This window comes from Chiloscyllium punctatum, chromosome 8 (genome assembly GCF_047496795.1).
Source record: "Chiloscyllium punctatum isolate Juve2018m chromosome 8, sChiPun1.3, whole genome shotgun sequence".
Taxonomy (NCBI): Eukaryota; Metazoa; Chordata; class Chondrichthyes; order Orectolobiformes; family Hemiscylliidae; genus Chiloscyllium; species Chiloscyllium punctatum.
In genome coordinates, this window is record NC_092746.1 from 27,190,309 (window position 1) to 27,208,116 (window position 17,808).

Consider the following 17,808-nt stretch of genomic DNA (forward strand, 5'->3'; position numbering starts at 1 on the left):
GTAACTTCTAATGCTTTTACAAGTGCAATCTGCACTTGACTGCAATACCATTGCTGGCCTTATTTCATACGTGCTCTTAGGAGTTGTGAAAGACTGGCCAAGTTGGGATAAATTCTCTCTCTCTCTTGATTCATACTGTCCAAGAAATGCTGCACCTCATATGGGCACTTCAGGCAGACATTCCCTGATGGTTGTTCTCTACTTTAGATCCACCATGATGCCTTGTTCTTTGACAAGGTATCATATAAATATGATCACAATCTGATAGTGCAGAACTTAAATATTGCTAAAAGGAGATATGAAGTTGAAGCGTTTTGTCTTGCATGCATCTGAACTGGGACACAAAACTTCTGAAGAAATAGAAAAAAGAATATCAATTTATACACCATGAGAAGGGAGTGTGGATCGGTTGGGCCATTTTTGGCACAGTGACGCAGCAAGAACAGCTAACTTTGAATCTTTCAGCTTTGCCAGATTAACAACAAAGTTACCACTCAAGGATGCTATTGACATTTTTACTGTACTGTAATATCATGGCAGTGTAAGTGTGCCATTGGTGTCTGACTATCTGTTCATCAAACTCATAAACTTCACAAATCACAGACCTGAATTCAGATTCAATGGAAAATATGCCCAAACAGTTGATGTTTCCCTGGACTCCTCCGTAGGCTAATTTCTTCCTCACATCTTTGCTGGTTACGATAAGAAATCCATGTTCAAAGGTATGACACCTAACCTCATACCCATCGTATAGTTCTGATATACAGATGACAAACTTGTAATATTTAAATCTGCAGCTGCACCAAATGATTTCTTTAAACAGTTTGATAAACCCCATCCTGCACTTCAATTTGCCATTGAAACGTCGCAGTCAAATGAGCACCCTTTCCTTGCAGTAGTTGAGAAATCTGCCGATAGTTTCTCTAGTACTGTATACTACTTCTCCTGATTCCTAGAGCATCACAGCCTCTCCCTATAGCTCAATATAAAAACATGTTGACTTGATGAGGCTGCTTGTTTGCATTAAATCTGATGTTGCTCTTTACAGTGAAAGGTCCACTCCCAATGCTCCCAATTCTGGCTTTCAATATTATGGCTGAGGTAATGTCAAGGTCTCAACAGGACCTACCAGTTTATAGCTGACTGACCTGGATGAATACTTGTGTTTTGCCATCCTACTGTTGAACTGTTGGAATTTTGTATTTTCACTTTCCAAAATATTGCTGGTTTTGGCTAGGCTTTGAAGATTTATGAGGTCTTTTTCACATCATTCTGATACTCTGCATTCTCTTGTCCTTTCATCAAAATCTTCTGCGGTCTTTTCCTGTTTTTGGAGCCTTTTCACTTTTTTTGTCAATTGCACCTTCGAATTTTCCAAGGTCCTGTCTAGCCATTTTCCGCTGTGCCCCTTGAGTTTTAACTGCAGACCATAGATCTGGAGAGTTTTACCTAACTATTGCCATGATTTTCTTGTATGTTAAACCAATACTACAACCTGAACATTGAGATACCAGTTTGCAGTGGGTGTCTGCAGCTGCACTGTCCCTGAGGCTTTTTTGCCTCTTATCTGCAAGTAAGGCTTCTCAACTCCTTATGTACTGTATGATCCTTATGATCTATTACAGCTCTCTAGAGCAGTGGCTAAGATATCTCCCTTAACATTCCTATTCTCGATTGGTTGCTCCTTTTTTACTGATACCAGAATTATGTGACCAGTTGCACCAACATGACTTATGTGAATCCCATTATGCCAATACCCTGATTTGGCAATGATAAATTCATATCTACCACTTCTGTTAAAGAAGTTTCTGTCAAATAGAATATTCCATTTTTCTTTCATTATGAGACCAATGGAAGCCATGAAGTAGAGTAATTAGATGGATCTCTGTGTTATTTTATAAACTTATCCTCGTTACAAGGTGAAAAACGATAGGGTATTTAACAGAAACAGTCCATTGTATGTAAACATGTACTATCTGTGTGTTTTATTTCATGATTACTGTGTTGATATACACTTGTCAAAAGTAAGACTTCAATGCATTTGCACAGAAACGTTGGAAACACTCTGATTAGTTACAAATATCATTGGCTGTTTACCACAGTGTCCATAAACCTATGGTGATTTTAAAATAAGATAATCCACATTGTTACCAATAACATAGGCAAAAGGGGAATGGGATCCTGAAAGCTGATGTTAGGGAAGTAGAAAGCAAACTTAAAAGCAAGGTTTCAAGATTTGTAATGGCAGGATTACTCTCAGTTTCAGATGCCATGAGCATAAGAACAGGAGGATTGATCAGCTGAAGGTATGGCTGGAGAACTGGTTTAGACAGGAGGACATCAGATTTTTGAGGCATTGGGAGGAGATCTGGGGCTGGCGCGACCTTTATAATCTGGATGGTTTACATTCTAAGAGGATCATGACTGATCTCCTTGGAGGAAGATTTGCTTCTGTTATTGGAGTCAGTTTGAACTGGTTTGTCAGGGAGATGAGAAGCTGATAGGTAACCCAAGCGAGTAGGCAGGAAAATTGGTAACACAAGTAGAAAAGCTGCAAGGGAGACAAGAAAATAGGAGAAAGAAACCTGAGCATCAAGAGCACTTCCAGTGCAGAATGATGTTGATAAAACTAAGTTAAGGGGGCTCCACTTGACTGCATGCAGCATTCACAACTAGAGAGACAACTTAAAGGCACAAGCAGAAGTAAATGGAAATGATATATTTGCCATTACAAAAATATGGCTGCACGGTGACCAGGACTGGCAATTGAATATTCAGGGATATCCAATATTTTAAAAGCGAGACAAGAAGGAAAAGGAGGTAGGATTACTTTGTTTTTTGATTTGATTTATTATTGTCAAATATACCTCGGTACAGTGAAAAGTTTTGTTTTGTGTGCAGTACAGGCAGATTGTACCACACAAAGTACATAAGATTAATAGAACAGAGCAGTAATATCAGTACATTAGTAAGGGAGGATCATTGATCAAAAAACAATATATGGAATCTGCTCGGGCATAACTATGGAACAACAAGGGGCAGCAAACATTGGCTGGAGTTACTTATAGCTCATCAAATCGTAGAGAGTGTGTGTGGCATGGTATTAATCAGGCAATGAGAGAAGCACATGAAATAGGTAATGCAGTTACTAAAGTCATGGAGGACCCATTCCTGGCATATGTTACTGATGTTCATTCAGAGCAGCATGTTGAGGAGATGACTAGAGGAAAAAGTGTTTTTAATTAAATATTGTGCAATAAAAAATCGTTATTAATTTTGTAAAAGAACCTTTAGGGATAAGTTACAACAGTATGATAGAATTTTACATTATGTTTTGAATCTAAGCAAGAGTGCTAAATTTGAATCAGGGAAATTATGAATGTACAAGGCACACATAGGCAGAGGTGAAGTAGAAAAGTACATTAAAAGGTATGATGTATATAGATAGCAGTGAAAGTGGGTAGACTTCAAAGAAGTATGACATAGCTTACAGTAACTACATTCCCACAAGGTGCAAAAACTCAAAAAAGCTCAGTCAACTGTTACTGACAGGATTTTATAAGATTACAAGAAAAGGCTTATAAAGTGGCTGGAAATTGAGTAAATTTGAGGATTGAGAGGTTGCATTTCTAAGAATGCAACAAAAGAGGGCCAAGAAACTGATAAGGAAAGGGGAAATAGAATATGAATGTGATCCAACAAAAATGTGAAGACCGACTTTAGAAGTTTCTATAAGTACGTAAAAAGCTGTTTGGCTAAAACAAGTATGGATCCATCACAGGCAAAGTCAGGAGAATTTATAATGGGTATTAGAGAAATAACAGAGAAACTAAATGATGAATTTATGTCTATTTTCACTGAGGAAGATACAAGAAATCTCCCAGTAGAGATCCAAATGTCTAGACAGAATGGGGAGATAAAGGAAATTAATATTGATAAGAAGATTGTAATGGAGAAACTAATGGGGCTGAAATTTGCTAATTCCCTGACACCTGATTTTCTGCAACCCAGAAGGTTGAAAGAGCTGGCTGTAGAGACAACCGATTCATTACTGATCATCGTCCAAAAATCCATAGATTGTTTAATGATTCTTACAGAGTGGAAGCTAACAAATGTCACCACACCATTTAAAAAGTGACAGAAAAAACAGGAACTGCAGACTCGTTAGCATTGCAATAAGAAAAATGCTAGAATGTGTTGTAAAGGATGTGAAAAATAGACAATTGGATAATAATGATCTGATTGTGCACAGCCAATATGACATTATAAATGGAAAAGCGTGTTTGACAAACAGAATCATAGAGTCATAGAGATGTATAGCATGGAAACAGACCCTTCGGTCCAAGTTGTCCAGGCCAACCAGATATCCTAACCTAATCTTGTCCCATTTGCCAGCTCTTGGCCCACATCCCTCTCAGCACTTCCTATTCATATACCCATCCAGGTGCCTTTTAAATTTTGTAATTGTATCAGCCTCTATCACTTTCTTTGGCAACTTGTTCCATACACGCACCACCCTCTGCATGAAAAATTTGCCCCTTAGGTCCCTTTAAGTTTTTCCCCTCTCACTCTAAACCTACGCCCTCTAGCTCTGGACTCCCCTATCCCAGGGAAAAGACATTGTCTATTTACCCTATCCATGCCCCTCATGTTTTTATAACCCTCTATAAGATCAATCCTCAATCTCTGACGCTCCATGGAAAACAGCCCCAGACTAGTCAGCCTCTCCCTGTAGCTCAAACCCTCCAACCCTGGCAACATCCTTGTAAATCTTTTCCAAACACTTTCAAGTTTGACAACATCCTTCCGATAGGAGGGGCACCAGAATTGCACACAATATTCCAACAGTGGCCTAACCAATGTCCTGTACAGCTGCAACATGACCTCCCAACTCCTGTACTCAATGCTCTGAACGATAAAGGAAAGCATACCAAACACCTTTTTCACTATCCTATCTCCCTGCAACTCCACTTTCAAGAAACTATGAACCTGCACTCCAAGGTCTCTTTGGTCAGCAACACTCCCCAGGGCATTACCATTAAGTGTATAAGTCCTACTCTGACTTACCTTTCCAAAATGCAGCACCTCACATTTATCTAAATTAAACTCCATCTGCCACTCCTCAGCCCATTTGCCCATCTGATCAAGATCATGTTTTATTCTGAGGTAACCATCTTCGCTGTCCACTATGCCTCCAATTTTGGTGTCACCTGCAAAATTACTAACTATACATCCTATGTTCACATGCAAATCATTTACATAAATGATGAAAAGCAGTGGACCCAGCACCAAACCTTGAGGCACATCACTGGTCACAGGCCACTGAAAAGCAAACCTTTACCACCACCCTCTGTCTTTTAACATCGAGCCAGTTCTGTATCCAAATGGCTATTTCTCCCTGTATCAAATGTGATCTAATCAGTCTACCTTGAGGAACCTTGTCAAATGCCTTACTGAAGTCATACAGATGATGTCGACTACTCTGCCCTCATCAATCCTCTTCATTACTTCTTCACAAACCTCAATCAAGTTTGTGAGACATGGTTTCCCATGCACAAAGCCATCTTGACTATCCCTAATCAGTCCTTACCTTTCCAAATACATGTAAATCCTGTCTCTCAGGATTCCCTTCAACAATGTCAGATTCACCAGTCTATAGTTCCCTGGCTTGTCCTTACTACCTTTCTTAAGTAGTGGCACAATGTTAGCCAACCTCCAGTCTTCCGGCACCTCACCCACTATCGGTGATACAACTATCTCAGCAAGGGGCTCAGCAATCACTTCCCTAGCTTCCCACAGAGTCCTAGAGTACACTTGATCAGGTCCTGGGGATTTATCCACCTTTAACCGTTTCAAGACATCCAGCACTTCCTCTTCTGTTATCTGGACATTTTGCAAGATGTCACCATCTATTTCCCCACATTCTTCCATGTCCTTCTCCATATTAACGCTGATGCTAAATATTCATTTAGTATCTTCCTGCAGTTCCACACATAGCCTGCCTTGCTGATCTTTGAGACCTCTTTTTCTCTTCCTTTTTCCTTTATGTATTCATAAAGTCCCCTTGGATTCTCCTTAACCCTACTTGCCAAAGCTATCTCATGTCTCCTTTTTGCCCTCCTGACTTTCCTCTTAAGTATGCTCCAACTGCCTTTATAATCTTCTAAGGATTCACTCGATCTCTGCTGTCTATTCCTGACATGCGCTTCCCTCTTTTTCTGAACAAAAACTCAATTTCTCCAGTCATTCAGCATTCCCTACACCTACTAGCTTTGCTTTTCACTCTAACAGGAATACACTGTCTCTGTACTCTTATTATCTCATTTCTGAAGGCTTCCCTTTTCCTAGCATTCCTTTACCTGCAAACATTCACCCGAATCATCTTTTGAAAGTTTTTGCCTAATACCTTCAAAATTGGCCTTCCTCCAATTTAGAACATCAACTTTTAGATCTGGTCTATCCTTTTCCGTCACTATTTTAAAACGAATAGAATTATGGTTGCTGGCCCCGGAGTGCTCCCCTACTGATACCTCAGTCACCTGCCCTGCCTTATTTCCCAAGAGTGGTTCAAGTTTTGCACCTTCTCTAGTAGGTACATCCACATACTGAATCAACTTTCAACTAAAAGTGTTGTAAAGCTTTGGAATTCTCCATCCCAGAGGGCTGTGGAAGTTCAGACTTTAAGTATACTTAAAATAGAGGTCAATAGATTTCTAATTAACAAGGTATTGAGGATAGTCTGTGTTCAAAGCATTTAATCAACCATGATTGTATTAAATGGCAGAGCAGACTTGATGGATTCAATGGCCTACTCTTGTTCTAAAGTCATTCTGTGTAATCCTCTGGTGGTTTGTTTTCAAGACACATGGACAGATTCTAAGATAGATGCATGAAAGGGAAGTTTACCAATGTCAAAGAGGATTAATTAGGATATAAAGCACAGAGACAGGATGCTCGTCCAACCATTCCTTCTGGCTCAAGCCTCCTTGTAGCTTTTCTCATCTGAGCTTACCATTGGAACCATCTAGTCCCTGCTTTCTCAAATGTTTGTTTGGTTTTCCCTGAAGTCAATCTAAACTATGAGCCCTTGCAGCAGCAAGTTTCATATTCTTAGCAGCTTTGAGTGAAGAAATTTCTTCTTAATTTCTCTCAGATTTCCTGGTAGCTATGCTATATTCATGACCTCTGGTTATGTTCTTCCCCACAAGAGGAAACATTCTCATTGTTTTCACTCTTCACAATCTTCACAATTTTCTGTCAGGACAGGAACGATCCAATTAGTTGATACTTTCCTAAAACTAAGCCCACATATTTGTGCTGTCATCCTTATAAATCTTCTCAGCGCTCTATCCAGTGTCCTTGTATTATTTTCATAATAGTGCGTGCTGTACTCTACATCTGCTCTAATGAAGGCAATACTGGTTCAGCATAACTTTGCAATTGTTGAGTTCTATCTTTCTACAAATAAATCTTCATGCTTTTTCCATCTTTGCCTATGGCACTACAATTAGTGTTTTGCGTATTTGTTCGTCAGCCATGCCTACACTGTGCACTCAAAATAATGTGCTGCCTTCAAATTCTTCCTGTCAAAATGTATTACCTCACATTTATCAGTTTTGACTACCATTTGTCAATTATTATCAGCATATTTATAGTCCTGCTATAATTGGTTGCAGTCTTCTTCAGTATTGAAAACTCCATTATCCAGAAAGTCAAATACAAACTGCTAGTTAGATGTGAAAACATGCCCAGCTCTTATTGCAGCCTTCAGGGAGAGCTAGGTTAATACAGATTCAAACTTACTCAAGACCAGCTGATATCTTTACATTAAACAATCAATTTTACTTCTGCAATTTGACTTCTACCATAATTCACACCCAGATAATAAATATATAGATCTCCCTTATGACACTTTTCAATACAATGCTATCTCATTTACTACACCAGTTTATGGCTAACTCCCAATTATTTCTTTGATTTTCTGATACCACACATCCGGAATTGAAAGATGAAAGGAGTAGTCTGGTATAATTACATTTGCGATAACATAGAGAGCACTGGATCTCACCTGGCTTTTCTGTTTCATTGATTAGAATGGCAAATTTCCATTTCTCTGATCTCTCCGTGCCCATTTTTACTGCAGCTAAATATTTGCTGAGAGACCTAAAGGGCAGACAAATATACTGAGGGATAGATTCAGGTACAGTTGGTAAAAAGACAATTATGGGGCAAAGTTCCAACAAAACGTACTTGACTTAATACACTTACCATTTGGAAAGTAGTTACAGATTTCTGAAGTTTATTAATGTAAAAAATGCTACAATTCACTGGGGTAGCATGCTTTCAATGGAGCCCTGCTCTTCCAAGAGTCATCACAAAAGTGGAAGATTTTATAAAGTACTTAAAATTTGATAATTTACCCGACGTTCAGACCCAGATTGATGGAAAGCAAGGATAAAATTACTGTACTGAATGAAATTATTAGTTATTATATGTAATTAGACTACAGCTCCGGGTACACAGCTATAAACTACAACATAGACTCAGAATTTAATTAATCAAGCCCATTTTTATTTAACCCTTTAGGTATCAATACTGCATCTTTTCCCTAAGGTGGGGGAGTTCAAAACTTGGAGGCATATTTTACAGAAAGAAGGCAAAAAAATTTTTATGGACACAAAGGTCATTGTTTTTACATAGCGAGTGGTTAGTATATGGAATGAACTGGCAGAGAAAGTGGTGGATGCAGGTACAGTTGCAACAATTAAAAGATATTTGGATAAGTTCATGAATAGAAAAGGTTTGGAGGGATATTGGCCAAGCGCAGGCTGGTAGGACGAAGTTAGTTTGGGAACTTGGTCGGTGTGGACTAGCTGGACCAAAGGGTCTATTTTCATGCTGGATGATTCTATGACTCCATACAACACTACAAATTAAAATTGTAATCCCGATTACAACTTTCCCTTAAACAGACATAGACAGATAAATTCACAGATTATGGTCAATAGATTATGGACAGAGGAGACACACTGGGAGGATAGTTTGGTAGTTTTTGTTCTGAGAAGCTGCTGTTCAAATGATCTGATTGGCTTTTCTGCTGGCTAACCTGTGGCTTCAGTCACCTTTTTTTCTAGATGCTTCTCCTGTTTGGCAAGAGAAACGAGGTAGCTGGTCCCCTTAAAAAAACCACCTGTAAAGCAGGACATCTCTACCCAACACCTTAGGCAACTGGTGAAGCCTGAAAAATTGGTCAGCTGTTTTAAGTTTCCATTCCCATGAAAGTCAAACCTGTAAGCAATAGAAAAGAACTCCCATCAATTGCCTTGCCACTGGACTTCTTCCTTATTGCTTTAGCCTGCTGCTTATGTTCCATATTTCTTAAACTGCTTTTCTTTTCCTCGTTTCTGATTGGCAGGACTGCTGTGCACTTAAAAATATTTCTAAAGATTAAAAAAAATACCTCAGGTATAAAGTATTCAATATTAGTCCTGTTCTGTCCTGCTAATTCTCTGAATTATCAGTTAAAGGTTACAACTTGCAACAACTGTTACAGGAAAGCTAAATTGGTTTCTTCAGGTTTACCATGAGTTTTGACTGCAGAGCACAGAGAGACTGTTTTTGAATTGGGAACAAATTGAATACTTCTCTCTCTCTCCATATTTTGCTTCTAGCTCCAAGCTACTCAATTTTCAGAGAATCATTCTTACAGTTGTTGGCAGGCAAAGAGCTTCCTGTTATTGATACTGTGAATGCTCTGTTATCCAGCACCCAAAGATCCAGAATTATTACACAACCAACAATTGGAACAATGCCTCCCTGCTGCATGTGGTAGTTCCCCCACAATGCAATTGTCTGAAACTCAAAAGGCAAATTCGGAATTGTAACCTCCTGAAGTCTATACAAAGGCACATTAACTGACATTTTGGAGCAGGTATAGGTTCCCTTACTCTGAACTGAGTGTTTTGTTGGCTCTCTTGCCCACTTTAAACAAAACCTCACTAAACCCATTAATGAGCAATCCTGGCCACTTGTTAAAACATACATTCATCTTGCAGCAGCGGCAAGTTATGTTTTCCCTGCCTCCATTAGTATATCCCATGCAGCTGGTGGACTCATGTAACCAGCACCCCACATTCCCTTTGCACGTCGGTCTTGCCTGATGGTGGGCAGATAACTTTCCAACTGGGACTTATCCCATCAGATTGCCCCAAAGAATGTCCATGATGGAGTTGTCTCTGAATGTTTTTATTACATTGATGACCCTCTGGATGCAGTCATTAAATTCAACCTTTCTTACTTATAGGGATCAAGAAGTTCTTTTTTGTTTGAAGTGCTGAAATGTGTTACACACTTTTATGTTCATTGCAAAGCTACTTGAAAACTTAATATGCAGTTAATACGATGTGAGTAATAAGACTCTTCAAATTTTTCAGTCCCTTCACCACTTCTACTCTTTTCTGACAATAACTAGGTATTTTAGACACCATCAATGTCGATGTGCCAAATTTTAACCTCCAAACACCAGAAACAATCCAGTCGTGACAGAGTTGATGTGGAAGATAGCGGTGGACTCAATATGGCTGTACTGAATAGAACCTTTGTGGGTAGAATGGAAGGTTAACCAAGAAAGCATATTTATCCAACCTGATGGTGAAACTGATCATGTTGGAGGTTCCAGCCGGGAAAACAGAATTGCAAATTCTCTCATTTGTACCTGATACATAGGGGGCTGGTTAGCTCAGTTGGCTAGACAGTTAGTTAATGATGCCAACGGTGTGGGCTCAATTGCTGCACCGGCTAAGGTAAGCATGAAGGACTCTCCTTCTCAATCTCTCTCCTGGCCTGAAGTGTGGTGGCCAGCAGGTTAAATGGCCACCAGTTGTCTCTCTCTAATAAAATAGCCCTGTGGTCTGATAGGGTTATGGTGAGTTGCCTCTTCTAATTAGTACAATAGGGCTAAGAGGATCTCATCAGTTAGCTTGATATTCCTGTACACAAAAGTAAAAACAATGACTGCAGATGCTGAAAATCAAATACTGGATTAGTGGTGCTGGAAGAGCACAGCAGTTCAGGCAGCATCCAACGAGCAGCTGGATGCTGCCTGAACTGCTGTGCTCTTCCAGCACCACTAATCCAGTATTCCTGTACACAATCTATAGAACTAGGCATGAAATCTGCAAAAGGTCAGTCGTAGGATTTCTCTCCTTGTGACACTGAAACTTCTGCCTGCTCCTCCAACTGTGGCTTAACCCTGGATCAGGTTACTTATGTACAGTAGATTTCCTAGTGAGATTCCAACCATCAAGCTAAAACATGTTGCTTTATCAGATCGTAATGGGTTACTGACCTGCCGTCACAGGAAACCATTAAAATGTTAAAACAGAGCTGTGGCCAATTGTAGCAAAGTCTTCCCTCTACCATCCTGACTGTATTTAATGTCCATCTTAAGCATTGCAGGATTTTAGCACTGCAGTGCACATTTAAGTACATGAATTCCATGGGGCCACTGCTCATGTCTCAAAAACCACAGCTGGAATTGTGTTCAACTTGCACCATTCTTTTTGTCCAAATCCTATGCTTATTGTATAATGCTCCATTATAGCATAAAAGTTAACAAGAAACTTCTACTGTTATACAGATTGTTAAAGAGGTGACTTAAATGTGCAGACCTTAAAAGTACAGTATTTCTAAATATTGCAATTTGATCTCATTGTGTGACCTGCTTGAGTTTGCTTGTTTGAATTTGTTTGCATAATGTGGAATGAGAAAGATTCCACCTTGCGTTTCACAGGTCTGTTATGTTCAATATGATTTTATTGCGATATCACCTGCTTCTGTTTCCTGACTCAAAACAGACCAGTCCAATTGATTGTGCTAATCAATCGAGAGGCATTCATCACATTAAAGCCATTTTTGTCCTGTCAGATTATTAAATTCTCTTTTGGAATCTGATCCTAAAAAAACTAAAAAAGTTCTGCAATGCAATAAACTAAAAATAATTTAAATTATTCAGTTCCCTTTCAGCAATAGCCTTGGATATTCTTCCAGCATGGTTTTACAATTGCACATTGATTTATGAATTGTCAGCTGTCCTGGTTTATAAATTGGCATTAATAGCCTTTACAATGCAGTTGTGTCGTATATATTTTCCCTTGACCCTGCCCCCTTAGTAAGAACATACTGTGTGTACCTACCACTTTGTAACATGAGTTTCTTTTACATTTTTCCATCTGGGAATTTGATGAGGCAATTATCTGTTGTGAATTACTTTCTGTGTCTAACATTTAAGGTGGTCCTTATACATCCTCGCACTGTTTGGCCCTGCAGCTACAGATGCCACATGGATTGTATTGTTTGTGCCTGTACCTACACACTGTGTGGCAGATTAATCGTGATTATAGTGAGATGAGCAAGTTCTAAGGTGAAGTTATCCTGCAGTAGCTACATCATGCGTGTTGTTGCTGGGCAATCATTCAGCATGGCCAGAGATCCGTGTCACTTCAGGCTGCTGAGCAGCAATAGGATTGTTGAAATTTTATGTTATCTGCCGTTTTCTAAAATCCAAAGGTTTCTTGGCAATCTTAATAAAGCTCTGTGAAATGTTGATGCGCAGCCACTGTGTTTTTCTTGCAAGTTGAGTCTTGGAGGTCCAATTTTCTGCTAATTATGCAGACTCCAAGCAGGACCCTGAGCCAGCGGCGGATGGGAATCTGCAATTTGGCCTGGACTCACCCCCTTTTAAATTTGTTCTGTGTTTTCTTCAGTGTCTGTAATTCATTAGCTATAGAGCTAGTGTATTTATGTCTGATGCTGCATGCTATGTTGATTGATCTGGGTCATGCGGAATGTTCAATTGACAGCATATTCTGCCCCATCTCCCTCCTTGTTGCCCAGAGAAACAGTGAAAGGACAGGTTCTACAATTCTGACAGCAAGACATCTCTTAAAACAGAGATTGTGGAATAACTTTTTCCTACACTGTAACCAATGTATGACAGGAAAAAATAAATAATCAACATAATAGAAAATGCAAAACCAAAGGGGGATATTGGAATGTTTCCAGTTTTGGGACCCTGCAACCACACTGGATCAATGTGGATTTCACCAGTTTCCTCATTTCCCTTCCTGCCCCACCTTACCCCAGTCCCAAGCCTCCAACTCAGCACTGCCCTCTTGACCTGTCCATTATCTTTCCCATCTATCCACTCCATCCTCCTCTCCGACCTATCACCTTCACCCCCACCTTCATCTACCTATCGTACTCTTAGCTACCTTACCCCCAGCCCTAACACCTCCCATTTATCTCTCTCAGTTCCCCAACCCACCCACACACACCCCCACCCCCTGCCCAGTCCACAAGCCTCATTCCTGATGAAGGGCTTATGCCCAAAATGTTGATTCTCCTGCTCCTTGGATGCTGCCTGACAGGCTGTGTTTTTCTAGTTTTGTTGACGTTCATTCACTTGAATGTTTCCAAAGCTCCCCCTATATGAGAACAGAGAGCTTGACCCCAGATACCCACTGACTCCAGATTCACTAGGGCTCCTTGACACCACACCCTATCGAATATGGCCTTGATGCCAAGGGCTGTCACTCTCACCTCACCTTTGGAATTCAGCTCTTTTGTCATGTTTGAACCAAGGCTAGAATAAGGTTAGGAGCTGAGTGGCCCTGACAGAACTCAAACTTAGCATGATTGAGCTGGTTAGTGTTGAGTAGTTGCTGCTTGAGAGCACTGTGGATGACACCTTCCATCACTTTACTGATGATTGAGAGTAGACCAATGGAACCATAACTGGGTTGGATTTATCCTGCTTTTTGTGAACATGACATCCCTGGATAATTTTCCATGTTGTTGGATAGATTCCAGTGTTGTAACAACTTGGCTAGGGGTGCAGCCGATTCTGGAACACGCATCCTCAGTGCTATTGTCGGAATGTTGTCAACGTCCAGTATCTAATGCCTCCAACTGTTTCTTGATATCATGTAGAGTGAATTGAATTGGCTGAAGACCGGTATCGTACCGCTGGAGACCACAGGAGGACACTGGGATGGATCTCCCACTTGGCCCTTCAGCCTTATCTTTTACACAATGTGCTGGCCTCCTCCATTATTGAGGACGGGGATGTTTTTTGGAACCTCCTCCTCCAGTGAGTTGTTTCATTGTCCACCACCATTCCTGACTGGATGTGGCAAGACTGCAGAGCTTAGATATGACCTGTTTGTTCCGGAATCACTTAGCTCTGTCTCGTCACTTGCTGTTTGTGTTGTTTGGTCCACGAGCGTTGTAACTACGCCAGGTTGGCACCTCCTTTTTAGGCATGTCTGGTGCAGCTCCTAGCATACCTTCCTGCACTTCCCATTGAACTAAGGTTGATCCTGATTCAACGCTAATGGTCGAGTGAGGGATATATTGAACCATGCATTTTCAGATTGTCTAGGAGTATGATTCTGCTGTTGCTGATGGCCCATGGTGCCTCATGGACCCTAGCCTTGAATTGCTGGATTTGATTGCGTCTATCCCATCTACCTTAGTGCTACACAGCATAGGGTATTCTCAACAGCAGGGTGGGATTTTACCTGGTCATGGACTGTGTGGTGGTCACTCTTACCGATACAGTCATGGACAGATGTGACTGCAGCTGGCAGATTGATTAGAATGAGGTCAAGTATGTTTTTCCCTTCTGTTGGTTCCCTCACCACCTATCACAGACCCAGTCTGGTTGCTCTGTCCTTCAGGACCTGAGGAGCGCAATCAGTAGCACTGCTGCTGAACCATTCTTGTTGGTGGACATTGAAATCTCTTGCCTAAAATATATTTTGCATCCTTGCCATCTTCAGTGCTTTCTCCACATGGTGTTCAACATGGCAGAGCAGCTGAAGGGAGCAGAGACAATCGTGATAAACAGCAGGAGGTTTCCTTGCCCATATTGAACTTGATTTCACGAGACTTCATGGAGTCCGGAGTCTTGTTGAGGACTTAACAATGTGTTGCTGGAAAAACGCAGCAGGTCAGGCAGCATCAAAGGAGCAGGAGAATCGACATTGCGGTCATAAGCCAACATCGATTCTCCTGCTCCTTTGATGCTGTCTGACCTGCTGCGCTTTTCCAGCAACACATTTTTAAGCTCTGATCTCCAGCATCTGCAGTCCTCACTTTCTCCTTCTTGTTGAGGACTCCCAACTGTGTTTCCTTGTGCCACCACCTCTGCTGGGCCTGTCCTGCTGGTGGGATAGACATATTGAGGAATGGTGATTGTGTTATCTGGGCTGTCTATTGTAAGGTATGATTCTGTCAGTATGACTATGTCAGGTTATTGCTTGCCTAGTCTTGAAACCGCTCTCCCAATTTGTTATTTGCCTAATATTAGTAAGGAAGACTTTGCACTGTCAGTAGAGCTGTGCTTGCTATTGTTGTTTCCTTAGCCATTATAGGTGGTCCATCTGGTTTTACTCAGTTCTTTAAGCTTTGGAGCAGTTGATACAACTGAAAACAAAAGGCCATTACAAAGGGCAGTTAGCAGTCAACCACATTGCTATGGGTCTGGAGTCACACGTATGTCAATAGTTTGCTTCCCTAAAGTGCATTTGTGAAACAGATGGGTTTTTAATGACAATCACTCGATGGTCATCATTAGAATTTTATTTCCAAATTGCTCTGTTGCTGATTTCAATCTTTACCATGGTAGGGTTGTGAACCCAGATCATTACTGGGCTCTCGGGATTACTAGTCCAACAAGATTACCAATAAGTCATCACCTCCCCTTGACTGGTATATAAATATTGGTATTGATGAGTTAGCCCTCAACAGTTTGTTTCTGACCTTCAATTTCCATGTAATCAGCACCGATATGCAATACAGGTGCCTCTATCAAAGTATTGTAATTCTCGATATTATTTTTATAGTAGTTTTGATTCAGTTGTAGGGGGTTAAAATTGAGACTCTGACGTCATTAGATGTTGTGTCACGTGGCCCATTTGTGTTTCAGTTTATTTAAATGCCAAAGTATTAATAATAGAAAGTCAGTGTATTGTTTGGCAAAGTTTCACTGGTGCAGTTAGTAAAACTATAGTAGGGAAGCACCTGGTCACACAACAGATGTCTGCTATTATGCATCAAAACATGAAAGCCTAACTAGGGAATAACTAGAAGCTGCTGAGAAAGGGTGGCCAAAACCCCGATATGTTGGCAGGCGACAAAGCAACTGAGGTGGCCAAAATAACAGACTTAACTTAAAATGCTGACTATAATCCATGTTCTTTGTTTATTTCTGCTTTGCCCACATATATCAATGTAATTCAAGGTGTGAGCAGGACCAAATTGACTGAAGATCACAACGCTCTGATTGAAACATTTCAGTCTTGTTGGCATCTAATAACTGTCCTGCAAATTGCTGCAGTACATAGACTTCCCCCGTGGCTCAGTAAAGTTACCAGACAGTAAATATACAGGCTGGCCACTTTCCACGTTTGATGCCAGTCCACATTGAACTCATGGGTTTTAGGTTGAGGGGCAAATGTAAAGCTGCAAATGACCTCAGCATTCCTAGGTCAGAAAGGTGAAAGGTAATCAGGATTCCTGCTCCTGATTATTATCCACTTCCTCCTCGGTTTTGCTCCAAATCCCAGGTACTGGGTTAGCATTTGAGTATTTCTTGTCAATAGATAGTTTTGTAGGTATTGGTGGCTAGTTAGTGTCCAGAAAGCTTTAAGCCAGCACAGAGTTAACTCGGTCAGAAGAGGAGGGAGAGTAAATGCAAAAAATAGTTGATCTGAGGAAAAATATGAACTTCTGCTGCGGTGTTAATATTGTGATTATTGCTTTGTTCTATATGAAAGGCTTCCAGGGAAACCAGGCACATATAAATCATTATCATACACCTCAATTTATCACCTATTTGTGAATTCACTATTTCTACAAGCTATAGGTTTCTCCAACATTAAAAGCATACAAACTAAGTGTAGGCCATACAGTCCTTGAGCCTGGTCCATCATTTAATAAGATCATGGCTGACCTGATTGTAGCTGGAAATCCACACTTGTGCCTTTTTTTCTCCCTTACTAAACAAGAATTACTAACTCTGCCTTAAAAATACTCAAGGACTCTGTTTTCACCACCTTGACAGGAAAAGAGTTTCCTGACGCACTTAGAGAAAGAAAATACTTATAATCTCTGTTTTAAATGGGTGACTCCTGATTTTTAGGCAGTGACCCATAGTTCTAGATTCTTCCATATCCTTTCCACTTCCGCTCTGTGAAGATCCTTCAGGATGTTGTATGCTTTGTTCAAGTTGCTTCTTACTTCTCAGAACTCCACCGGGTAGAAGCCCAGTTTGTCCAATCTATAAGCCAGTTTACTCATTCCAGGTGTTCATCTGGTAAACCTGCTCTGAATTGCTTCCAATTCATTCACATCCTTCCTTTAACAAGATGATCAGAACTGTGCACAATACTGCAGATGTTATCTCACAGCATCCTGTATAATTGAAGCTTAGCTTCCCTACTTTTGTACTCAATTCCCCTCACAATAAACAGCAAACACCTATTAACTTTCCTGATTACTTGCTGTACTTGTTCCTCTGTGATTCATACACTAGAACACCCAGATCCATCTGCATGCCCAATACTCTTCAATCACTTACCATTTAGATAATATACTTATTATTCTTATTGCCAAAATGGATGATTTCACATTTTCCCACATTATGCTCCATTTGCCACATCTTTGCTCACTTAATTAACCTATCAATATCTTTTTCATCCTAATATGACTTCTGAAGAACGTACCTTCCAACTTATCATTGTGTTG